Below are 27094 nucleotides of genomic sequence, written 5' to 3' on the forward strand. Positions count from 1 at the left end.
GTGAATTTGCAAATTCAGGTAGTCCTCAAGATACAAGAGGTCAGTTAAGAAACATTGAGGTTAGAACAAGATATACCAAAACTACATGCAAACCTGTTTCAAAGTTACGACAGCTGCAGTGTCCTAATGACAGACTACAGGGATGCTGCAGTGACCTCCTGCCTCTCCCCCACCATCCCACCCTGATGCAATCCCACAGTGCTTTGGCTTGCTCTCAATACCTCATGGAAGCAGCTGCCATTTTCAGCGCTCCAATAATTACTCGCGGAAATGGCTGCTGTTTTCTCAGATTTCTGCTCTGGTCAGCTGGTCATTGGAAGAGTAAAAAGCTATTCTTGACTCTTTGCTAGGCTTTAGGCAGCAGCTTCAGGATATACTTCCCAAACCTTTGCCTTTTTTTAACCCCCTCCCTCTCCCAGAAAGCCACATTTCATCAATAAAGGGGGGGAAAAGACAGCAGGGAGAATTTCTTCATATTTCTCCCACTCTATAAACTAAATTCCACACCTCTGCCACTCATATCCATCTCTTTAAAAAACCATACCTGGACTCCAGGATCAAGAATACATGAAAGGAAGCAAGCACGGGAAAAAAAAAATATTTTGGCAGCTTTTTGCCTTGAAGAGCCTAACCCTAACCCCAGATGACTTAAACATTACCAATGGGGTTTCCCCATGAAATGTCCCTAGGAGATCTCCAGCCTCAGCTCCCACCTTTTTCATATCCAATAAGCAAGATACCAATACACCTGGCAATAGTGGGAGCTCCTTCTAGAGTGGTTCACAAATTCCAGGGCCTAAATACAGTGAGGGATCATTACTCAATTCTGTTAATTCCAGATCTCTTAGATAGACTGCAGAAAGCACGCATTTTTATGAGACTAGACTTAAGGAATGCTTACAACCTCATTATTTATTTATTTATTTATTTATTTATTTATTTATTTATTTATTTATTTATTGCGATTTATATGCCGCCTTTCTCCCTAGGGACTCAAGGTGGCTTACAAAATGACAACTTCAATACAAATCACAATACAATACAAAATTAAAATCAGTAACCCAATTAAAAACAATTTAAAATTATACCAGTGTACCCCCAAACGGATCAGTTTAATTGGCGGAAGAGCCACGTCTTCAACTCGCGATGAAAGGAAAGAAGGTCGGGGGCTGTCCTGAGCTCAGTGGGCAATCTATTCCAGAGGGTCGGGGCTCCCACAGAGAACGCCCTCCCCCTGGGGGTCGTCAGCCGACATTGTTTGGCCGACGGCACCCTGAGGAGGCCGACTCTGTGAGAGCGCACAGGACGATGGGAGAATGGCTGGAGATGGTCCTGCAAGTACTCCGGGCCTAAGCCATGAAGAGCTTTATAGGTTTAGAATCAAAGAGGCCAGAAATATTTAACTGCCTTTGGTATGGGAAGTTTGAATACACTGTAGTTCCATTTGGGCTCATAAACATGGAGGCCATATTTTCTAGGTTTATGAACAAAGTTTTTGCACACCTAATTTGACTAATTTATAGTTCTCTAGGTAGATGACATTATGGTCTACTCTGAAAATGAGGCTCAGCACACAAACCATGTACATAGGGTTCTTAGTAGACTGAGAGGCAGCCCTCTCTTTGCCAAGCCAGAGCAATGCACCTTTGATCTGCAACAGCTAGACTTTTGGGATACTCTATTTCCACAAAGGGCATCTAGATGGACCCCTAAAAAAATCAAGGCTCTACTAGATTAGCAAGCCCTCCAACAGCCAAAGACATACAATTCTTCCTCAGCTTCACTAACTTCTACACAAAGTGTATACCTGATTTTGCTCACAAGACCAACCCCTTACCCAACTACAAAAAGAGGAGTTAAATTTGCTTGAACTTCTACATACCAAACAGCATTCAAAGAATTAAAGCAGCTTTTGGCTTGCCAGCCTTTCCTTCAGCATCCAGACCCATCAAAGAGATTTGTGGTTCAAATGGACACTTCAGATGTTGCCATCTGAGCTGTTCTTCTACAAGAGAGGGGGGGAGAAAACAGTTTCTTGCCTTGCACTTGGAACCATCACTGCCCCAGAACAGAACTATGGCATTTTTAATAAAGAGCTCTTTGCCATTAAATCAGCATTATAAAACTGGAGATGTTTTCTAACATTTCCCCCATAGAAGTCAACCCAGACCACAAGAATCGACACAAACTGCAAAAGATCAAGCCACTTGCACCCAGTCAAATCAGAGGAAGCAAATTCTTTTCTTGCTTTGATTTTCACATTCAATGTATCCCAGGCTCAAAGAACTTGATGCCAGATGCTCTCTCACACACAAACCAAAATATTGTCAGGTTCAACAGACTCCAGTACTGTTAACAATTCTGCAGCTTTTGCATTTCTAGGTTTGACAGCAACTATCATTCACTGAGAGGTTGGGAGCTATCAAACAGCACCAAGACTTAATCACCAAGATAAAGCAATGTCTAGATCACTTCTCATGGGCTTGGATGGATGACTTCAAGGAAGACCCAGCAGAGGTCCAGTAGAATTCAATAGCTTCTCCAATAGTATTTGAGGTGCTACTGTACCTACAGCAAAGACAACTGGACAGTGGCCATCCTTGTTGCCTCTTGCAGAATTTTTTTATAACAACTCACTACAATCACCAACTTCAATGACACTATTTCAAGTCATGTATGGCACACTTTCGAAAGTGTTTCTAGACCATCCTGCACTTCCAATTCCAGCGGTGCACTTTCCTGCACTTAGAATTTCAGGGGTGGTTGATTTCTTACAGGAGCAATTCATTGCCCAAACCCTACTGAAGCAGCAACTCAACCAAGCCAATCAGTCTTACAAAAGGGAGCAGTGGAATGCCCACCAGTGGAAAGGGATGCCCATAGCAATAGGAGACATGGTCTGGCTCTTGATCAAGTTCTTAGCATCTTCACAACTTTCCAAAAATCTAGATGCTAAATTTATGGGACCATTCAGGAACAAATCAACCCAGTAGTTTTTCACCTCCAATTGCCTCCATCTACGAAGGTGGACCCAGTCCTTCACTGATCCTTACTCTCTAAAGGCATCCCTCCAAGCACATTATGATCACATCAAACTCTTCCATCACTAATCATAGTAGGGGGAATACAAAGTGGGGAAATACTGGACTCTAGGCACAGAGGCAAAGGCATTCAGTACTTGATTCATTGGAAGACTCCCTGTTGCTGATCACTCCTGGGAAAATGCATGGTATGTTCATGGCCCTGATTTAGTTTGAAAGTTTAATCAGTACTTCCCTGAAAAACCACAATCAACCAAACTCCCAGTCCCCCAAACTGCATTGCCTGAGGAAACTGTTGAAGAAGAGATTAACCAGTTCTTCTGGACCTCTCCAGGGGGAGATGGAGCACTCACTTATGACGGGCCTTCAATCTCTGGCCTTCAACTCTGGGCAGGGGAAGGGAGGGATCCTCTAACAATGTTTTTGTGTTTCAGCAACCACCATCTGGCTTGCCAGCCACTTCAGATGATGGGGAGGCAATTTCTTTTGAAATAGCTTCCCTTTTGCCCTTGCCAAGTTCCCATGAGAACTTGGACTTTGAAGAAATGATGCAAGTGGGCGAAAGCAGCATCAAAGAACCCAAGGAAAAGGAGGGAGGACAAGGTGAAAGGGTGAGCGATGTAGGCTGACCCTGAGGGGAGGGGTCAAGCACATCATCAGTCTCAAATTCTTTTGCACCCACAAGTGATCTAAATCCAGCCACCTTGAATTCAATTGACTCATATCTACCAACAATTTGCTTTGAGTGTTAGTACACTTAGGTACTTCAGATTCTTGTAGAGGGTGTTAGCATGCACTAAACCCCTATTTATTTGAACCATCTTGACTCCTGATTTCCTGCATTTGATACTCAATGGGGCATGGATTGTCTAGACTAGTGTAATCTAAAGGAAGGCTATATGTTGAGAGTCCCATTTCTTCCACCCTCTAGTTTTACTACCTAGTTTAGCTTAATTTATTTCATATTTTGCATACCATCTAAAATCCCCTCTAGACTTGTTACTATAAAGATTATGGCATTACTACGTTTCTGCTTTCTGCTGGCTAAGAGATTTATTTCCATTGCTATTGACAGATGGTAGACAAGAGACAAAGTCTTTTTGTCCATACAAAATTGAGGGAGAGGATGAAAAACAATTATTTACATTGTCCGATAAGGTTAAGAATCATCTGATACCACAAACACTGTCCACTGCCTTTATTTGGACAGTAAGCCTTGTGTCCTTAGCTTATTTTTCATCTTCTTATTCCCTGTTTAGTTTTGTTTTTTATAACCACTGGCCTAATAAGCAGTTCTAGAGTATTTAAATACTTGCACATCAGAGGTGGGTTCTACTTACCTTTACTACCAGTTCACATCACGCTCGCACGCTCTTCTGTGCATGTGCAGAAGCTTCTGCGCATGCGCAGATCACTTATTATGAAGTCTGGGCCAGTGGGCAGAGCCTCTGATTGGTTTTACTACCGGTTCTTCCGAACCGGTCTGAACCAGGGGCAACCCACCACTGTTGCACATTCAGTGCACTGTTGCACATTCAGTTGCACTGTTGCACATTCAGTTGCACTGTTGCACAGTTATGTTTGTTTGCATGGACTTTCAATCCCCCCCTCCATGAGCCAGACTGCTTATAATTTCATTTAAAAGATAAGTCTCAATAATCAAACAGACAAACATTATAATTATAACATGTGATGGATGGTTGTGCCTTTGAAAGAAAAATAAGTCATCATATAGGCATTTTAATGGAGCTCCTTAATTACTTGTATTCTAACTTCTCATTCACATACTCTTTCTAGGCCTGTCTCTTCATTTATTCTAGAAGAAAGAACTGATCTCATTACTATGACGCATGGCACTTTTAATTTTACAGCCCATTTCTTTTGGCACTGTTAACAAGCTTGCATGTGTATTTAAGCCAATCTTCCTAGATATGGTCATGGTATATGCCAATAAATAACGGAATATATGACCAATAATGAATAAATAACTAAAAAACCATGTAAGAAAATCTATGGTACAGTTAGTGGTACCCTATGAAGAACAATAATGGCCAGGTTGCTTTATATTCACATGGAAAAACAGTACAGTCAGTTTTCAGATGGTGCTTAGAAAACACTTCAGGAAAGCTATATTAAAGCACCGTGTACAAACAGCCACACAATCTTTGAGCGGTTAAACCTATCTTTGAAATAATTTGCACTGCAGATGTTCAGGCAGAATGCCAACATGGAAAATGTTGAACAAAACCTAAGGGCACATAAACATTTTACACATAACATAATATCTGAAGCAAATGCAACAAAATATAGTTTCATCCAACTGTCTCAAAGCCCCAGTAAATCATTTTAATCAAATGTTTGTGTCACCTGATAGGTTGTTTGTTTCAATATTTTGATATTTCTATTTTATTAATAGATTGTAACTGCTAACTACCATTATCTATTCATCAAAGAACTTATATATTTCCTCAAACATTACTTCGAAAGTCACTTTGCTGAAGAAGAAAACAAAAACGACCATCTAGTACATGGGTGTCAAACTCAATTTCATTGAGGGCCACATCAGGGGTTGTGTTTGACCTCGGAGAGCTGGGGGTAGTGGTCGGGCATGGCTAGCGGTGGGCGTGGCCATGGTGGGCGTGAACAGATACTAAATAAATGGTTGTCAGGCCTCCTATTACTTTTGAGTTGTAACATACACTCATTACCCTTTGACTCAGAGCTGTTTGGATATATTTTCAGGTGAAGATGAAGGAAATGCTTACCTAGATTTTTCTAACTAATCTTTTAAAAATTCCAAAGAGAATTTTGTGTTTGGGATAGTAACTGCTACATTTCACTCTCAAATATTGTTCAACTATAAAACACTCGGATTCCTTTCCTTAAGAGAAGTAATAAAACTTCATCGGGGAGAGTGGTAAGGCATTACTGTAGTAAATTAATTTTTACTTTTTAAGGGTTGAGGGTTTTGAGGGCATGGACTGCCCTCTCACAACTCACTGGAGCAATGAAAAATAATGAATTTCTTTAGGAAATACAATAAATGCCAAAGGTTGGTTATACCATTCAAAAGGTAGATCATAGATCTTACCATATAACCACTCATTCCATTGTGTGCGCCCCCTCCACCCCCCGTGGCTTCTTTTTGGTCAGCAAAGTGATGCTGGAGGCTGGGGAGGCTGAAAATGGGCCTCATGGGGCCTCTTTGTGGCCTGTTTTTGGCTGGCAAAGTGCTGCAGGAGACCACGGAGGCCGAAAATGGGCCTTAAGGAGGCCTCATGCCCCACCTCCAGACTGTTTTGGCCAGCAGAGGCACTGTGGGCGGTCCTTTGATATTTCCAGGCTGGCCCCATGGGCCAGATTTAAACACCCTGCAGCTGAATCTGGCCCACAGGCCTTGAGTTTGACATCCTTGGTATAGCGCTTCTTGCTTGGCTAGAAGATCTCCAAGGTCCCTTCCAAATCTGTTATTCTGTTATATCCAATTGTTCTGAATCAACAAGAGGCTTTTGAAGATAATGTGACGGCCATGCAAAATTTACACGATATGATTAAGCAAAAAGTGCTCCAAAGAATTAGAAATTCAAATCTGATTTTTAATAATATCTAATCTAAGGATTGCTTTGAGGTCAGAGCAGTTAATCCAATTGTATCTTAGTCCACTGTGGCATGTGTGCATATCAAACAAAAGTTATTATTATTGGAGCAAACTGAGGCTGAATTAAACATTGATCACATGAAAATAAAGAAAATGCAATGAAAAATAAATATAACTTCAATTCATGGAGTAACAACAGACAGACAGATATATTCGGATATTTAGTGAATCAACATTATGCCTATTTTTACTTCTATGATTCTTTTCATTTTATTATATATTTCTAAGTCTATGTCTCACATTGTTATTTGTGTATTTGTATTATAATACGTATAATATCTATTATAATACCACAATAGAGATAATAGTGACAACAGACAAAATAAGATAGCCCAAGAAAACATACTTCTAAAGATTGCCTCAAAATAACGATTAGACATATTCAATATTTACCATTGAAGCTAAAATTACACATAAAAGGCTGACACATAATTTGTTAGGATGCAATTATGGTGATCAAAAAGTTAAACTGCCCAATTTTTTTTTTTTTTACAGCAACAACGGATAAATAACTGCAGGGTCATGTCAAACTCTGCATGATGCCATGAATCAAGTAGCCAGCATCACTGGGAAAAAGTGGTATTTAATCAAAGTGAGTAGACCCCCCACTGGAGAAAGAGACATCATAGCAGATTTATGCCAGATCAGATAATTATACATTTTGGGTGTGCATATTTTAGAAAGAAATGCATTAAAGTCATAAGATTCCAAAGCAGCATGAAGAAGCTGTCTAGCATAAAAATCACCTGGGAAGCATTATATATCATAATCTGAAGGGTCTCATTTTCTTTAAATATTTCATTTGAATAGAATTTTTCTATAATTTAAAGCCTAGATTTTGGTTTATATACATGAAGTCTGGACCTTCAGTGACCCAGTTTTCTGTCTGAAATATTATTTAAGGAGGCTTTCCAAACCCAGTGCCTACAAAATGAGTTGAATTATAACCCTTTCAACACAGGCTGGTTGAGGATTATGACGGTACCAACACTTTTGGAAGATAGTAGATTAGGGAAATCTGGTAGAAAAGATTTATATCCCGTGGCAAGGCAATTCTCTAAAGATCAGTTACAAACAATTTGGAACCAATAGACAAATGCAGCAGTAAATTAAATCAATTTTACAACTATCAGAAAAGGTTCTAAGAAAATTAAAAAGCCTTTTGTTCATGCTAGAAGCAAATTAAAATTAGCAACAGATAAATCTCCTTGGAAAAAACATATCAAAATTATTCTATAATTGAGACCCTTCTGACCAATAGTTGAAGAAGGATCTCCAAAATTTCCTCTGGAAGGGGAAATGTCTACAGGTAGACCTCAACTTATAATCACAGTCTAGAATTTATGTTGCTAAGTGAGCAATTTGTTAAGTGAGTTTTGCCTCATTTTACAACTTTTCTTGCTACATTTGTTCAGTGAATCTCTGAAGTTTCATAATAACATGATTATTAAGTGAATCTGGCTGCCTCATTGACTTTGCTTGTCAGAAGGTTGCAAAAGGTGATCACATGACCCAGGAACCCTGTGAACCAGTTGTCATGTGTCCAAATGTAAATCACATGACCATGGAGATGCTGCAATTGTCATAAGTGTGAAAAATGGTCATAAGTCACTTTTTTTTCCAGTGCCATTGTAACTTTGAATGGTCACTGAACAAACTGTTGAATGTTAAGGACTACCTGTATAAGAATACATAAGAATACATGAGTACCCTTGCACTCTTGAATATGATTTCCGACTGCCCAGCATAATCTTGAGGAATGTGGCCCTCACCAGTTGAGATGAGGTTGAGTTGCACTAACTAGCCCTAGATCTCCCCATGAGCATCTTGAATGGAAATACCTAGCTCTCTGATCCCAACCAATACAGAAGCATACCACTGTCAAACGGGATTGATTTAAAGGAGAAAGGGGCAATGAAGTTTTATTATATACTTTATAGCAGAAACACATATAAAAGGAAAAAATATTTTAAACAATACTTAATTTAATCATACTTAGTAATTTTTATTTAGCAAAAGCGTTTAGACTTATATAACACCCTGTGGGGCTTTATAGCACTCTCTGGGTGATTTACAATGTCAGTATTATTTTACCAACCTAGGAAAGATAGAAGGCTAGAGTTTGCCTGCAATCCTGCAATTTTAATCACTGCCCCATTAGGGCTCCTTATTTTTTATTTATCCATTGAATACAGATAAAGGTGGGTATGACATTTGGGTGAAAAGGAGAGAAGGAATGACTGAAGATTAGTTCTGATATGATATGGTCATAAATCTTAACATAAAATAGTTTATAAATGTTAATTACATGATGGTAGATGCAAGATGGCATTCTCCACGTAGTTAATCACTTTTTTGTTTCTTCTTTGTATAACATAGGAAACAAGTTACTTATGGAGGATTATATAATGTTTGCCATGTAAGCAATACCATGATGTTATAAAACCCAAACCAATCATATCTTTCCTGGGAAAATTGTATTTAGCTGCACACCAAGGGAATATGTATATTTTTTGTTTTGTTTTTATGAAGATCTGGTGCCTTCCAGATAAGTTGGTTGCAGACTAAGGAAAACTGTTATAATAGGAAGCCATGGTAGTAACAGAAATTCATGGAATATAACAGTCACAATAAAGATAGTAATCTATCTTTTTTTTTTGCTTGCCAGCTGAGAGTAGAGCACAAGAGGTATAGGTGTGTAGGAAAAAGATATTACAGTTAATAACAATGAGATAAAAATACTACAGACAGAAAAAAAGCTAGATTTATTTTCAAAAGTTAGTTATGAAAGCTGAAAAAATATTGCATTGCCAGTATATTTGTTTGGACATAAGATTGGACAAAAAAGATTTGCTGCATAAGAGAATATTTAAGTTGCTTAATCCATCAGCAGTCTGCCATTTGTGTGATTTTTAAAACATATACAAACTTTATAATATCAAGTATCTGGTGGACAGCCACTTCAAAGCATAAAGCATGAGTTCTATGTCTGCTCATAGTTATCAGAGAAAAATATTTTGCAAGGTAATATTCATTCAAACCAGATGTAAAGTGTAATAATCATGAATCCTTAGAGAACAGCACATACAATATTATTACTCTGTTAGGAATGCAACCCTTTTAGACAAATAGTTGGGTTGAGATAAGATGTTCATATTGTGACTTTGTGAGTGAAATAGACAATTTTGCTGTTAAGATAGTGTAAAGAGGTGTTCCGAACTATGATTGAAGTTATTTTCTAGGGAAGCATTATACAAAATATTTTACATCAGTAGATACTATAAATTATAAATAGATAATTTACTTACTCGTATTATATACCTCATCATGTTGATAGAAATATATCTCAAATGAAACTGGTTTAGAATAATTCCATAAACTTTTATTCAGGTTCCGTGTGTACGTGTGCGACTATGTGTGTGTGTGTGTGTGTATAGATAGATAGATAGATAGATAGATAGATAGATAGATAGATAGATAGATAGATAGATAGATAGATAGATGTAGAGCAAAATGATCTGACATTAAAATAGTTTGCAGGAGAAAAATAATTTGCTACAACTATTGTAAAAAATTAAAAGTAAGAATAATACAGAAAGAAGAAGTTATTTTGATAATTAGATCAAGCTTGATTGACAGTGCTGTTTGGGAAAGAAAGGGAAAGTTATTTATTTTCTGGAAAGCCCTCTTGGCTGAGAAAAATTTCCTCTTGGCTCAGATTCAGTAATCACAGGCAGAGTGTACATATTGAAAGTAGGGTGGGTCGATGCTTAGCAATCTACCGAGATGCACAGCTGGAATAAATGGTTGTAATTACTGTAAATTTTTAAAAGCAAAGAAAATGTTTTTTTAATAAACGAGAAGATGGTAACAGCAACATCAAAGCAAAAAAAGTTAATAGAATAGTGTATGGTGGGAAGGGATCTTAGGCAGAGAAGACTAATCTTCTTCAAGCGATTGTTATGTGGTTAGTATTTCAAGGAGTTTTAGCTTCAACATACAATGTGAAAGGCTGGTAGTTATTTTGTGAATAAAAATACAGAAATTAGAAATCTGTCTACTGTATATTGAACATAAAGATCTGTCTAGGCAATATTTTATTCCATTAAAAAGTACTGTAGATTTTAACAGATACCTTTCCCTTAGCTCGTTCTTTTCTTTCATTGAGAAAATGTCTTTTTCCGTCAGTAAAATTTTTCCATTAGAAAAATATAAATCTTCTCATATTTCAGTTTTGACAACCTTTCTTATTTAGACTGGATATTTATTAGCTTCAATATTCTGAGCTACTAATGAACAGCAGCATTCTCGAAAGGAATTACACAAGACGTTCCACTAAAACAAGCTGTTTGTGCAGATAGCAAACTAGTTTAGGGGAATCAGAATAAATTATGTTGTATATATACTGAATAAAAGGGCAAGAACTAGAGAAGTTCTGAAAAAAAAAAAACAGTCCAACCAATAGTACTCTGTCTGAAGATGGAACTATCCTGTTCACAAAACAATATATTCCATTTCAATTCCAACACCACTTAAAGATTTTAGAGACAAAAAATTCCCTCACATATTTCTTTCAGCTAAAGTATGCAAGCACTTTTATAATCTGAAAAAAATAAGTGAGGGAACTCAATAATAATTAGGCTAATAGCCCTAAGTAGATTTTATTTTCAATTTAAATATAGAAATATTGTAGAAGAATTTACAGTGCTACATGGCTTTCCACCCGGACTCATCAATTAATCACAGAATCCTTGGCAACTTCCAGGAAAGAAATGGTGGACTTGAAGATGGCTCCACAAAAAGCAGAACTGACTACCATGGTGGGATGGAGTCTGGACAAGGAGAGAACATGAGATCACCCACAAGTGCTTCAGATAGACACTGTTTATGAGGAGAACACAAGTCAGTAGTCTCCAATGAGTTTATAACTCTGGGAGATAGCCAATTTGTTCAAATAATAATCTCTGTCTTTAAAAGAACATTGGGTTCACATTCCTTTTCTAATCACTTTTGTAAATTGCAACTGCTTTTCATCTATTAGGAATCTTTGGATGAAAATATTTTATAGCACAAGATGAGTTTCCTTTAATCCTTAGCAAAAGAAGCTTTAAACACATGTTTAAGGACTTAAAAAAACCTTCTGGAATAAACAGAAAAAGGGTGATTAGAACTTTGGCTTTAGACATGAGAAAGAACTAGAAAGAATCTAAAGATTACAGTTAAAGATGAAGAATACCTAAGTTTGACTGACAAATATAGAATGGAGCAAAATATTTTAACATCATTCATATTGAAGTATATATTCGAACAATGAATCCAGAGCTTATTTTAAGACAGGGGTGGGCAACTGTGGCCCTTTTACAACCTGTGGACTTCAACACCCAGAATTCCTGAGAGAGCCAAGCTGGCTCAGGAATTCTGGGAGTTGAAGTCCACAGGTCATAAAGGGGCCATATTTGCCCACCCCTGTTTTAAGAGCATCTATGAATAGATTGTGTTTAAAAGATGTTATGAAGAGGAACACATTTTACCTGACAAGATTGATACTGATTTGAAAGTTGATTTAAAAATGATAGGCTACAAGAATGATATAGAAAAAGATGTTTCATTGGACATATAAAATAACAAAAAACAGACAATGTCTTAGTTATTGTTATTAAAAGGGATGTTCCAGTCGGGTTTCAGGTCTGGGCACAGCACGGAAACGGCATTGGTCGCGTTGGTTGATGATCTCTGGAGGGCTCGGGACAGGGGTTGCTCCTCTGTTCTGGTCCTGTTAGATCTCTCAGCGGCTTTTGATACCATCGACCATGGTATCATGCTGCACCGGCTGGAAGAGTTGGGGGTGGGAGGCACCGTGTTGCGGTGGTTCTCCTCCTTTCTCTCCGACCGGTCGCAGTTTGTGTTGGCAGGGGAGCAGAGGTCGACCTCGAGGTCTCTCATCTGTGGAGTGCCGCAGGGATCGGTCCTGTCGCCCCTTCTGTTCAACATTTATGTGAAGCCGCTGGGCGAGATCATCCGTGGCTTCGGGGTGAGATACCACCAGTACGCTGATGACACCCAGCTGTACATCTCCACCCAGGCCACCCCAACGATGCCCTTGAAGTGATGTCCCAGTGCCTGGAGGCTGTGCGGATCTGGATGGGGAGGAACAGGCTCAAGCTCAACTCTTCCAAGACTGAGTGGCTGTGGCTCCCGGCATCCCGATATAGTCAGTTGACTCCATCACTGACTATTGGGGGTGAGTCTTTGGCCCCCACAGAAAGGGCTCGCAATCTGGGAGTCCTCCTGGATATGCAGCTGTCCTTGGAGGAACATCTGACAGCTGTAACCAGGGGGACCTTTTGTCAGGTTCGCCTGATTCGCCAGTTGCGGTCCTTTTCTTGATCGGGATTCCCTGTGCACAGTCACTCATGCCCTCGTCACCTCTCGCCTTGACTACTGCAATGCTCTCTACATGGGGCTCCCCTTGAAGAGCACCCGGAGGCTCCAACTGGTCCAGAATGCAGCAGCGCGGGTAGTGACGGGAGCAGCATGGCACTCCCATGTAACACCGCTCCTGCGCGAGCTGCACTGGCTCCCAGTGGTCTTCCAGGTGCGCTTCAAGGTGTTGGTTATCACCTTTAAAGCGCTCCATGGCATCGGGCCTAGCTATCTTCGAGATCGCCTTCTGCTACCGACGACCTCCCATCGACCCGTGCGCTCCCACAGAGAGGGCCTCCTCAGGGTGCCATCAGCCAATCAATGTAGGCTGGTGACCCCCAGGGGGAGGGCCTTCTCTGTGGGGGCACCTACCCTCTGGAATCAGTTGCCCCTAGAGATAAGGAGAATCCAAGACCTCAGTGCCTTCCACCATGCCCTTAAAACCCACTTTTTCCAGCAAGCCGGGCTGGCTTAAGAAGAAATTTTAAATGTTTTAATTGGTTTGTATTTTTAATTTTGGGCCAAATTTATATATATTTTAATTGTTTTTTAATATTTGTATTTCATGTTTTTTAATTCTGGCTGTACACCACCCTGAGTCCTCAGGGAGAAGGGCGGTATATAAATTGGAAATAAAATAAAAATAAAATAAAATAAATATACAATTAACACACCAAGAGAGTGACCTGGATAATGTTTCTATACTGAATTTAGCAAAAGAGGTTGCCAAAGGTCCAGTGGTGGGATTCAAAATTTTTTACTACTAGTTCTCTGGGCGTGGCTTGGTGGGCGTGCAGGGGAAGGATACTGTAAAATCTCCATTCCCTCCCCACTCCAGGGGAAGGTTACTGCAAAATCCCCATTTCCTCCCAATCAGCTGGGACTCGGGAGACAGAGAATAGATGGGGGTGGGGCCAGTCAGAGGTGGTATTTATTGGTTCTCTGAACTACTCAAAATTTCTCCTACCATTTCTCCAGAACTGGTCAGAACCTGCTGAATGCCATCTCTGCAAAGGTCCTAAAACACTATATTGCCCTGATATGGCAGGAATGGTGTTTCCGTTTCCTTTTTATTCTTTTTATTAATTTCTAATATAAAATACAAAAATGCAAAAGAAAATAGTAGGAATGATAGGGGAGGGAAAAGGAAAGAGACAAGTGTAGGAAAAGGGGGAAAAAGAAAGAAAAGGTGTTGACTTCTGACTCCTTTCGGTGCAGTATAAGACAACATTAAACTGCAATTTTTTACTTTTACATAATAATATAAACTAGCCATTTCTATAATAACAAGTTTGTAAAAACTAAAACCAATGTTTCATTTTTTTCCACCTCGAGCACAAAGTCCAGAAGCGTTTTCCAAGTAGGAACAAAAGTAATTGTGGTTTTTTTTCTCTTTAATCAAAGCAGTCAATTTAGCCATCTCTGCTAACTCCATCAACTTTTGCAGCACTTCATCCATTATGGGAATAGGAATAGAGTTTTCAAGAAAGAATGTGTTCTATCTTATCCAAACAGTCCAGCCCAGTCAAAGACATATTTTACCATCTTAGCATAGAGGCTGTGGTTATAAAAATGTTGAAGAACTGCATGAACATGATGGGCAGAATACTTACAATAATTTAGCAGACCACTTGCATACATTATCATGGACTTGCCCAGATATTTGTGGAAAGTATGACCAAGACATTATCTTTTAATCTGAACATAATATATGCGCTCCATGGCATTGGACCTGGGTACCTTCGAGACCGTCTTCTGCCACCAGTAGCCTCCCACCACCCAGTCCACTCCCACAGAGAGGGTCTCCTCAGGGTGCCATTGGCCAAACTATGTCGACTGGCGACACCCAGGGGGAGGGCCTTCTCTGTGGGAGCCCCTGCCCTTGGAATGAACTCCCCCCAGAAATTCGCAAAATCTCTGATCTTCGTGTATTTCGCTGTGCCCTCAAAACCATGTTGTTCCGCCAGGCTGGGCTATCAATATAATGATTTTAATTGGTTTTAAATTGGGTTTTTAAATTTGGGGTTTTATAAATTAGGCCTATTATTTAATAATTTTAATTTTTAAATATTGTCTGTCTTTGTGTTTTTAATTAGGCTGTACACCGCCCTGAGTCCTTCGGGAGAAGGGCGGTATAGAAATAAAATTAATAAATAAATAAAATAAATAAAATTCAAAAAAATTCAGAATCTATATTTCTCTTTAATATGAATTGGACTGTAAACTGAGATCCACTTTGGTAAAATGTTCACTTTCTCTAGCCATTTCAAAAGTTCAGAAGTGGGAGGAAAAGAGTAGTGAATGCTAATTTTTACAAGGTAGATGAGTGGCAGTAGGACTATAGCGGTTTCACACCAGTGGCTGTTAAGCCCAAGATTAAACAGTTCATTTCAAAATTTATCTAATGGTTTCTCTTTGAACTGGGCCATTAAACCTCTTTCATTTTAGCCTATACCCTGACCTGACAGCTGAAACTCAGCAGCACACTCCTTCACCAACTGCTTAACTTGTGAGAAATAGGGATTTCATGGTTTAACAATTACGTGACTGACACTGAGTTATGTTACAGAATTTACATAGCTGTCCTAATCTAAAGTGTTCTGAATCAAAAGAAGAACCTATTCTATAGCTCCCTCAGTCGTTTGTTTAATTATAAATCTTATTAGGGTTTATTTGGGCAAATTCCAAGAGACAGCGGAGGACAGAGGAGCCTGACATGCTATGGTCCATGAGGTTGAAAAGAATCAGACACAATTTAGGGATTGAACAACAACATCTGGGTTTCTTGGTGGAAAAATAATCTGTTCTCAAACTGATGTGTAGTTCATAGTTCACTTTGCTCAAGAAAGCCAGTAAATTTGGAAGAATTATGATTTTATTTGTCAGTCAATATAACGGGCATTTAGGGTTGGGTGGCTCCTGCAGAGTTTTGGGCCAGCACCAGCATGGAGTGCCAATAGATTCTATTTCATTTGCTGGACCAGCTGGTTCCTCTGAATTATTACCAACTATTATACTTAGATCAGGATAATAGAAATTTGGTCAGTGGTTAATGAGATTGCCAGAGGATCAATAACCATCATGATAATTCTTTATGCCTAGGCAGTAGCTGTCCTACACTAGCAATGGGAATTAACATTTGGCAATCAAACTCTCTGGCTTTAATTCCTGGTCTTGCCAGTAAATCACAGATTTCCTGAGACTTGGCTGAAAACTGTCAGATGCCGCCCAACTAAATTAGAATGTTTAGTGCGGTCAAAGAGGAAAACAAATACAATAGCTGACCACTGTCTGCTATGGCAAAGATGTCAAATATTCCCAGGTTCCTTCCTGCTGTTGGTCCAGATTAACAGCTATTTGGCACAGCATGTGGTGGCTGTGAAACTGAGTTTTTGTTGCATGTTAACAAAGCATTTCTCTGGACCAGAAGACACTGATTCCAATATCATTTACTGCTATTTTTAAAATGAAGGCTATCCCCCAGTTCATAGAATTCTTCATATTTCTTCTGAGATCAGGAACAAGATTCAGCCTTGCTGGTAATGCACTGGGATGTGTTCACATTTAAAATATAACTATGGTTAATACATAATCCAATTAAACTTTTAATTCCTTCAAATTTAATAGAGAAATTAGAAAACATAGTTCCAAGCAACTTCTTCCCCATTATCTCTGCCATTATAAAGGATCCTAGAATAGCATGAATCAGCCCTGATCTGAATCGCTGATTCGAATTTTGGAGAAGTTGGGATTTGATTTGAGTTTGCAGCTGAAGTTTTAAAATCAAATTTTATTCAAGTCACTTCAATCAGGATTCAGCTCAAAGAAAAGAGTCATCTGTAGGCTACAATGGGGAAGCATCAAAATGCTTGCAGCTACTTCAGAGGTCTTTTTTTTTTAAATGACTGATTCGTTTAAAAAAAACAACCCCAAGGATTATTCAAAAATAACTTTGCCAGATTTCAGTGGGATATTTTCAAGATTTTGCCAATTTTTTTTGAAAGTCTTTCCCTGTATCCTTCTGAAGGCAGAGATAGTGAGAATAGCACAGAGACTGCCAAATTATGCACCCAAGTGCAACATATCCTATCCCAACTTAACAAATAAAAGCATTTTAAAAATATAGAAGGAAACATAAGATTTACTATTCCCTTTGTTTGTTTCCAAAGATGTGACCATGAAAGGTGCCCTTTGATCTTCACTTGTGATGGAGCGTGATTGTACTGCTTCTAATCACTGGGTTTAATGCTTTGCCACAGCTGATTGACAAGCTTTTCTCTTGAAAAGGAATTTATAATCATAATATGGGTTGGTATTGGCTGGGCAGGGCATACCAGCCTCTTCTGAGCATGATTTGGTTCTTTCAGGATTGTAGTTTATCAGCAATAGACTGGATTAACTAATGCAAGCAGAAGACATAGGATGACATTGTGAACTATGCCATGGGGATAGGAAGGCAATAGAAAAAGAAGCTAGTGTGAAGAATCCTTTAAAGGCTTGCTGTTCCCCAATACTTCTAAAGAGCAAACTTTCATGCCGGCATTTATGTTAGCCTAGTATACAATCACTCATTATCAAAGGACATCCCAGTCACCCTGAATTTAAAATAAGTTTGAACTTTGAACTGGTTAGGACCAAGCCCACTTTCAGAGCATCGAGATGAACTTAAGGTTCTGATTAAGGCCCAGTGAAGTAGTATAACATTCTGTTAGGACAAGAGAAATCAGAATTAAACTTTGTGGCTGGTGGCATGAAGAAATTGAGACTTGAGAAAAGGACTAAATCTCAAAGCAACATTACCTTCCAAGAGGGTATGTTTAATAAACTGATAAAATTCATTGGTCACATGCATGCTTCAAAGAATCAACCTTACAATCCAATCTATCCCAGCTTTCTCCACCTGTGAAAATGGAGTTGCAGCATTGCATATTATTCTACAAGAGAAACTATGGGGAAAGGAAGAATGAGCAATCTCTACTTGATCTCCCTCTTATGTAATTAAGGCTTTTTCTTCAAGCTACTTTGAAAAAAATAGTAACTTTTGCTCCAGAACATGTTGAAAATATCTTCAGGTTCTAATGTAACAAAAAGCAAGCCTTACAGTCATATAGGCTAAATCAACAACCCTGTATATTTACACCTTGCAGGAATCAATTTCTTTAGTCAACTCTGCAGTGTTTGCAAGCTATCTATTTTTTTATCCTTTCCAGATCAAATCTGATTATTCTGATTTTGGAAATGTCTGGTCCAGCTGATTTCTCCAACTTATGGTAACCATTTTTGTTATTGTTGTTTTCTGATAGAGCTTGCTTATTGGTTATTGTCAATAAAATACTTTAGATTTGAATTCCTGGGCTCTAGTTTCTGTGGCTGAAAGATAAACACCCTTTTATGATTAATTGTACAACCCAACCCTTTTATGGAATTTGCTTTCAGCTGTTAGGAGGATAATCAAACTGGGCAGGATTTCTTTATACATAACATTTCTTTTCCCCTCCTACTTCATCTGATAATGTTCAACCTCAGGTGGCTTTGGTACTCTAAATCTTGTTTCACAAAACTTAACCAGTCTATTTAATTCCCACTCATTAAATAAAGTTGGCAAAAGGAACTCATTATTCTGAACCAGCAAAAATGGATCAAAATGAAGGATAACGTTGCCCAGGGATCACAAATAAGAGAGTCAGCAGTTCAGCTGCCAAGCTCTGCCAGGCTTGCTTTTCATAAGCTTAGATCTGACAGCAAAATTGTCAGGAATGCCTTCCAAATTTAAGAATCCTCCAGGGTCTCATTTGCAAAAATGCAGAAGCAACCCTGCTGGTTTTCTTAAGGTGCATCTGTATTGGCCATTAATTCACATGCCAATTTGGATTATGGTATTTGCAACTGGCACATATGTTCATGTTTCATTAATAGGTATTTTAGGTGGTGGCCTCTGTACGACAGATTCTGTTCAGAGAGACAACAGCTTAAAATGGCAAAAGAATTTGGCTGGATTTTTAAGTGTGTTTTCTCATTCCCTTTCCCCAAATACATAGCAGAGCTAAATGTTTTGGAAAGGAGCCAGGTTTCCTCCAACCTGCCAACAAGTGAGAACATTTTGATTCAGATAATTGCCCAAATGTATTGTATTTTTCCTCCTGCAGTCTTGCACGCATGTGGATGCAAAACAAAAGATTTTTAAGAAACGTATTTCACATTCCATTACTCAGCATCATAATGCAATGCATCATAAATTTAAAAGCAAATTGCTTTCTACAGCAAGGCAGACTTCCCTAAATTGGCAGCAATCATACTGCTTAGAAATATCTTTGGGCAATCAACTTCAGATGGAACTGGATTACTTATAGCCTCAGATACTCCTCCTCCAACCCATACTAGTGGCTCCTTCTTACCTGTCAGAGTTTCTCACAATTCATTTAACTAGGATAATTAAGAAGGTTAACATGTTTTAGGAGCACAAAAAATTGAACTACTAACCCAGTTAACCCTCAAAAGGTTACATTTAATCCTAATAGACTCAGTCATGAACAGAATTAATAACAAGTTTATTATAGGGGCATCTATATTCAATTACTTATAGGAATACAGACAAAGAAAAATTCCTTTCTAAAAGAGAAAAAGTTGAGATGGGAGATGAACTAAGTGGTGGTTTCAAGGGTTGTTGTTGTTAGTTGTGAAATCATGTCCGACCCATCGCAACCCCATGGACAATGTTCCTCTAGGCCTGTAATGGCGAACCTATGGCATGCGTGCCACAGGTGGCATGCATAGCCATATGGGTGGGCACGCGAGCTCAGCTCTGGCACACATGCGCGCACCAGCCAGCTGATTTTTGGGCCTTCTGGGCCTACTGGAAGTTGGCAAACAGGCCATTTCCGACCTCTGGAGGTCCTCCAGGGGGGTTGGGAAGGCCATTTTCACTCTCCCCAGGCTCCTAAAAAGGCTCTGGACCCTGGGGAGGGTGAAAAATGAGCCTACCGGGCCCGCCGTGCCATCACATGCCAAAAGCGAGGGAAGTGCAGGGGGTCACGTACACATGTGTGGGGGCAGAGCGCATAGAATTATGGGAGTGGGCACATATGTGCGCAACCCCCCGCACTCTCCCCCACTTTTGGCACGCGATGGCAAAAAGGTTAGCCATCACTGCTGTAGGCCTTCCTGTCCTCTACCATCCTCTAGAGTCCATTTAAGCTCACACCGGCTGCTTCAGTGACTCCATCCAGCTACCTCATTCTCTGTCGTCCCCTTCTTCTTTTGCCCTCAATCTTTCCCAGCATTAGGCTCTTCTCTAGTGAGTCCTTCCTTCTCATTAGGTGGCCAAATCCATCTTCACGATTTGGCTTTCTAGAGAGCAGTCAGGGTTGATCTCCTCTAGAACTGACTGGTTTGATAGCCTTGCAGTCCAAGGGACTAGCAGGAGTCTTCTTCAGCACTATAGTTCAAAGGCCATAGTTTCAAGGATAGGAGGCAGTATATGTGTGCTTCAATATAAGGTGCTCACATTTTAATTTTCTGCTGGATAAGGCTAAAGGTTTGTCTAGATCAGTGACCTCAACATTGGCCACTTTAAATTCTGTGGACTTTCAACTCACAGACCTCTCCAATCAGCCAGAGTTAGTTTAGATTTAGAGTTCAGGTTCACAGATGTTTAAGTGGCCAAGTTTGAGAAACAGTGGTCTAGGTAACATGAACAAAAATGTATAGCACACATTTTTTGAATTGCATCTTTTTGAACAGAAAACCAAGGAAGTTGACTTTGAAATCATTTGAGATAATTACTTATTTATTCTGATTGTACCCTTTTTAGATTTTTCTTTTAGACTTACCCTTTTCTTTTACTCTTTTTTTTCTCTGACCCTTTTTCTTATCAAATTTATATTGTGCTTGAAATAGGAGACGGGAGCAAAGACCTTCTCCCCAGTAGCTGATATTCAGTCATGACATAGCTATTATGAGAAACTATTGATGGAACCATCTAACATAAATGTGTATTATCTTGTCTTAAAGGTATTGAATGTTCTTTAAACATCGCATATCACCACGGCATGCTTGATTTTCAGAGGCTCAATGGTCACTTGGCATAATATGTTCAATCCTAAACCTATAATGTTTGGATGAGGCTAAAAATAAGTACAAAATTGACCAACCATGTTCAATCATAATTGGTTTCATCTTCAGAAGTAGAGATGTTTACCTGAATAGGTATAATCATACAGTGGTAGGTGAGAAAACAGTGCTACTCCTGGCTGACTGATTCCTTGACTGATCATATATTTGCCAGTAAGTAAAATAGTACTACACATTGACAAATTCTTTGTACAAAGGCTAATGTATAGTGGTTCAGCTATTGATTTGGAAGAATAGTGAGTTAGTTGCTCTTCTAACCTACAGCATTGCCTTATCTACTGTTTTCCATCAGACTTAATTGTGTAATAGTCCTATAATAAGAACAAAGGCAGAAGTCTTAAATGGGCACAATAATTCTGTCAGTTCACAAGTCAACCTATTTCATGGATATTTCTAATCAGTGAGATTTAACTCCAGATAAGGCCTTGTTAATATTCTACTTATCTCATATACTAAGTAGCATGGAGGGAAAGCCTGCTTGATATAGCAAGTGGAAGACTACAAACATTCACAGGTTTCTTGTTTGCTTTTATGGCTGTTAGAGGGCATAGGCCCCGAGCAACAGTGCACAACAATTTGTATAGGGGAAAGAACTCTGATCTCTTTTAGTTTTCTGACTGTGAACTTTGTACAAAAGTCGTAGGTAAATTATTTGGGTTGGTTAGTCATTAGTGCAGATCAGTTACTGCCTTCCATTCATGATACTATCTTCAGTAGTGCAAGATTGTAATTTGTGGAGGTGAATACCAGTTGTCAGAGATAAGGTGTTAGTTAGGATGATTATAATTAATTAGTAATTATTATGCCTTTTTAAGTTGCTCTCTGAGAATGTGGATTATGACTGCATTGCACATGCATTAATTTTGGGCCTAGTGACCAGTTCGTTTTAGAAGATTATTTTGCCTATTACTCATTTGCTCAGAATAGGAACACAATTTCCAAACATGGCCTGTGAATCTGATATTCTAACCTGTGTTAAATCACTATTAGGGTTGCTAATAGTGATTTATCTATAGTGATTTATCCCATTATAAGGACAGGAGATCTGGGTAAGGAAGCAAAAACTTACATGAGCTTTCAAACAAACAAATCCCAACATACCCGCCAAACCAAATATTTTTATTTGACAAAATGCTCTTTACAAGAGACAAATTGCTGTTTAGAAGAGATGAGCGAAATGCCCTAAGCCTCCAATTGGTCTCTTGAACATGCACAAACATCAAAGCGAATTTAGCTGAGATGTTGCAAAAGCTGATTTGTCAGACAGCAACTTTATGGTTGACGGGTTCTTCAGTCTAGCCTTTCTATTATTGAACAAGATGTAATCTCGTTCCCTTCCTTTTTCCTGCTTGGAACCAATACTTCCTATTGCTCTTATTATAATGCCATTTCATATTTTGCATAACGGTTATGTCCTTGGAGATATGGTGGTGTTATACTAGGTGGGGAACCCAGTTATGGAGATAATCAGATTGTGTCACAAAAGAATTTTATTGTTAAGAACCAGCTGTGTACAATCACATTCCAAACCAATTAATAGACTCTGATCTCTATATTGCAAGTGCATTGAGTAACAGATCAGCTGCACATTTTACCAGGTCAGACTGAGGTGAGAAGTGATTTGTAAAGGCGTTAGCCTTCTTCTGGTTCCCAGCAGTGGATTGGCCTGTTTCTTTCTCTTGGGTATCAAAGAAATGCTGAAGCTACATTACAGAGGACTGAGTTACCAAATAATTCTCAGGTGACTCATGAGCAAAACATAATGTGTTATATTTGAGCTAAACATCTTTCCTTTCATATCCTGCTAGTGTTAGGTATATTTTTCTGGTTGTCACAATTGTCATCATGCAGATATCTTTTCAGATATGCCTTGTTAATTTTTTAACGATCTCTTACTAACCTCTTCTTTTATCACTTGGACTCAATTTCAGGTGGAGCTAAAATACTTTTCAGCAGATCAAAACCTACCAGACACTAACTAAACCATGAGCTGAATTGAAAACATGGGAGTTTTTCATTTTATAAAGAAAGCTTTCACTTTTACTTAACTCAAAGAAACAAGAAGTAAATACTTGCTGGAATAAGGTTGCCAGATGTATAATGCTCATTATTTTTTAATCAGCTTCTTGTTTTGGCATTCTTTTTTTGAATCAATTAGAGCTGAGTTTGATTCCTGAAAAATTAGCTATTCATATTATTAGTTTTGCCTGAAATGTCTAACAACTTCAGGTCCCCGTTTTCCCTCTGGGATGCAGATTCAGTCTCTTTATTTGACATTTTATGCTTCAGGTTCCTAACTTGCAAAGAAGGATTATATATATATATATATAAAGAGAGAGAGAGGGAGAAAATAGTATCCATCAACTATTTGCGGGCTTTATGCAGACTGCATCAGAACAAGACCGAATATTATTTCTCCTGCATCATTGCTGCTTTGTGATTAGAAGCTATAAATATTTATGATTTATTATAGCTTCTTGAGAAAGGTTTTGCTTGTGATGGTTCATAGATCAGGGGAACACTAAGAGAAAATAAAACTATAAAATTCTTTCCCAGCTGCTCATTTATAACCTATAGCTTACAGAAACCAGAAGGGAGCAACAGCAATAGAATCTTCTTGTTTTCTTTTCTGAACATGATAAATGATCTTCCAAGAAAGACCTTCTTAAAAGGAATCTTAGATTCTACACATCAGTTATCACTTTCTTTTGAAGCTCATACAATATTTATTATTAAAAGTTAGAGGGTTATGTTTAAAAAAAATCCCCTAAGAATAGTAACCAGAGGAGAAGAAATTTGCAGGAAGTCCTTCCTTTATTTAATAATTATTTAAATAAAAAAAGTGTACTGGAAACCAGCATGAATAACATTTGCAATTACAACAGTTAGCTGAAATTTCTGCATGATTGTAAGCTAGTTGTGGGTCTACAAAACTGGAGGTACCCCCAAGGCTCTGTCTTAGACCCAATACTCTTCAATATCTTCATCAAAAATTTAGATGAGGAGGGGATAAAAGAGGAACTCATCAAATTTGCAGTTGATACTGTGCTGGAAGTCAACACTCTAGAAGAAGGCTCAATATACAGAAGGATTTTGACAGGTTTGAACACTGGGCTCTAGTTAACAAAATGAAATTCAATTATGAGAAAAGTTAAGTTCTACATTTAGGCAAGAAAATCAAATGCAGAGGTATAGAATAGGTGCCACCTGGCTCAATAGTAGAGATTTTGGAGTCTTAATGGACAATCATTTAAATATGAGCCAGAAGTATGCTGCAGCTGCCAAAAAAACCAAGGCAGTCCTAGGCTGTGTTAACAGAGGGATAGAATCAAGACCACGTGAAGTGTTAATACCACTTCATAATGCCTTGGTAAGGCCACACTTGCATTCATTTTTTGTTGCCACAATATAAAAAAGATATTGAGGCTCTAGAGACAGTGCAGAGAAGAGCAACAAAGATGATTGGGAACTGGAGGCTAAAATATATGAAAAACAGTTGCAGAAATTGGGTAGCTCTAGTTTAATGCAAAGAATGATTAGGGGTGACGTGATAGCAGTGTTCCAATATCTAAGGGGCTGACACAAAGTAGAGGGGGTCAACCTATTCTCCAAGGCACATGAAGGCAGGACAAGAAGCAATGGATGGAAACTAATCAAGGAGTGATCTAATCTAGAACTAAGGATAAATTTCCTGACAGAACAATTAATCAGTGGATTGACTTGCCTCTAAAATTGTGTGTTCTCCAACACTGGAGGTTTTTAAGAAGATATTGGATTTCCTGCCTGAGCAGGGGGTTGAACTGGAAGACCTCCAAGGTCTTTTCCAACTTTATTATTCTCTTATTAAATGGCACACTTTTGCCTAAAGCTGTGGACTAGTTAGAGGCAAAAACGTGGGGACGATTGTCACATTACATCAAAAGTGGCATATTTCAGAGAAAAGACAGACAAAACGCCATCCTACATTCTGAAAGAAAAAGTTAAGAAAGATGAAGAGAATATACTTCAGAAAAAGCCATAGACAGGGCTATAAGAAAAAGCTGCTGAAAGATAGATTGGGAACACATTAATGAAGAATTTTAAATTTATGGATAAAGAGTTTACAAGTTATAGCATATATTATGTTTTTTTCTTGAACATGAAATAAAATATAGAGAAAAATTTAGTTTAGTTATCTATATATCAAATTGTGGTATTTTACTCTAATTTCATTCTAAATTGTTTTTATAAGATTTTATTAATACTTTGTGTTTGGGTCCCTGTATTTTGATATGGCCTGTGGCCTAACCAATAAACTAAATTAAACTAATACAGAGAAAAGGTGTATGTGCCTTTAAAGAAAAATATGACATGATTCAGAGGCAATTAACAACAGAGATCCTTCTTCATAATAACACTAAGTCAGATCAAGCAAACCCGTGAGTAGAGTTTGAGATTTTAAAAATGATTTGTCATAAGAATGAACTGCAGTGCCCTAGTTGTTTGATATACAGCCATAAACAAAGAGAACCCATTGTAATTTCTTTTCAAGTGCTTTGGAATGCGGAACAACTTTTAAAATAAGCCTTAGCAGCTTTAATAGTCTGAAATTGTTCTGTCTAGTTCTGCAAATATAGGCAATAGGAACATGTGCATAGAAGTTAATGTTGCCAAGTTAAGGATTTTAAAAGTACAGAGTTAGAAAAGAACAGTAAGAACAAAAATAATGCCAACTGTCTGCATTCTATCTTGGATCCATTAGAGCAGTGTTTCTCAACCTTGGTAGCTTGAAGATGGGTGGACTTCAACTCCCAGAATCCCCCAGCCAGCGCTGCTGGCTGGGGGATTCTGGGAGTTGAAGTCCACCCATCTTCAAGCTACCAAGGTTGAGAAACACTGCAATAGAGGATACAGGTAGTCCTTGACTTACGACCACAATTGAGCCCAACATTTCCATTGCTAAGCAAGGCAGTTAAGTGAGTTTTGCCCCGTTTTACAACTTGTTTGCCATGGTTGTTAAGCGGATCACTGCAGCTGTTAAGCCGTTATTAAGTGAATCTGGCTTCCTCCATTGACTTTGCCTGTGGGAGACTAGTTGGGAAGATTACACAGGGTGATCACATGACCCCGGGACAGTGTAACTGTCATAAATACCTGTCAGTTGCCGAGAGCCCACATTTTGATCATGTAACCATGGGGATGCTGTAATGGTTGTACGTGTGAAAACTGGTCATAAGTTACTTTTTTCAGTGCCGTTGTAACTTTGAACGGTCAGTAAACGAGTGGTTGTAAATCAAGGACTACCTGTACTGAAACTGAAATGTTAAATTTCCCCACGTTTCCCTCTTCTGCTCTATCATGTGTTAGACTTCTCATTAGTTACTTATAGCATCTTTTAGCATCATCCAACTCTAGTTTTAGCAACATCGCATGAGAGCATGCATTAAATTACACGAGTGATGTGTTAGTAATGCTCCATAGGCTTTGATTCTTAATATCCCTACTTTGAAAGCAAGCCCACTGAGATCAGAATTGTAGACTGTCCTATTACATACTGGCTCTGATGTATACACTGTGAGCAGAAGCATTACGTTTATAGTTAAGGCAATTGAGCTAAGAACCCGTTACATCAAACAGCTTGGGGTATCCTGTAAAGGTGATGTACTGTATTTATCTGAATGTTGATTCTTTGTATTTACATATGTATTTTATTCCTGTATTTTCTTATTACTCTGGAATTAGATCCTGGATCTTATCTTATTTTTTATTTTTTGATATGGTTATCAGACTAATCAATTAATATAAAATAAATAGAAATAAGAAATATTTCTTTATTTATAAAATTTATTGGCCACCTATCTTA

General features: G+C 38.5%; 1 long non-coding RNA gene across 6 annotated transcripts in view; it reads left to right on the plus strand.

The window, feature by feature from the left end:
• LOC117663806 (uncharacterized) overlaps positions 1-27094 on the plus strand; it is a 113498-nt gene that overhangs the window by 55162 nt on the left and 31242 nt on the right. For 3 of the 6 annotated variants that reach the window (XR_015733023.1, XR_015733021.1, XR_015733022.1), the window contains exon 3: positions 7195-7291. This is a non-coding gene — a long non-coding RNA (uncharacterized LOC117663806). Of the gene's footprint in view, positions 1-7194; positions 7292-11464; positions 13800-27094 lie in introns of those variants that run through there. The other 3 variants (XR_015733024.1, XR_015733019.1, XR_015733020.1) reach the window with 2 other exon arrangements.

This window comes from Pantherophis guttatus, chromosome 3 (genome assembly GCF_059756535.1).
Source record: "Pantherophis guttatus breed Tessera chromosome 3, ASM5975653v1, whole genome shotgun sequence".
Classification (NCBI taxonomy): Eukaryota; Metazoa; Chordata; class Lepidosauria; order Squamata; family Colubridae; genus Pantherophis; species Pantherophis guttatus.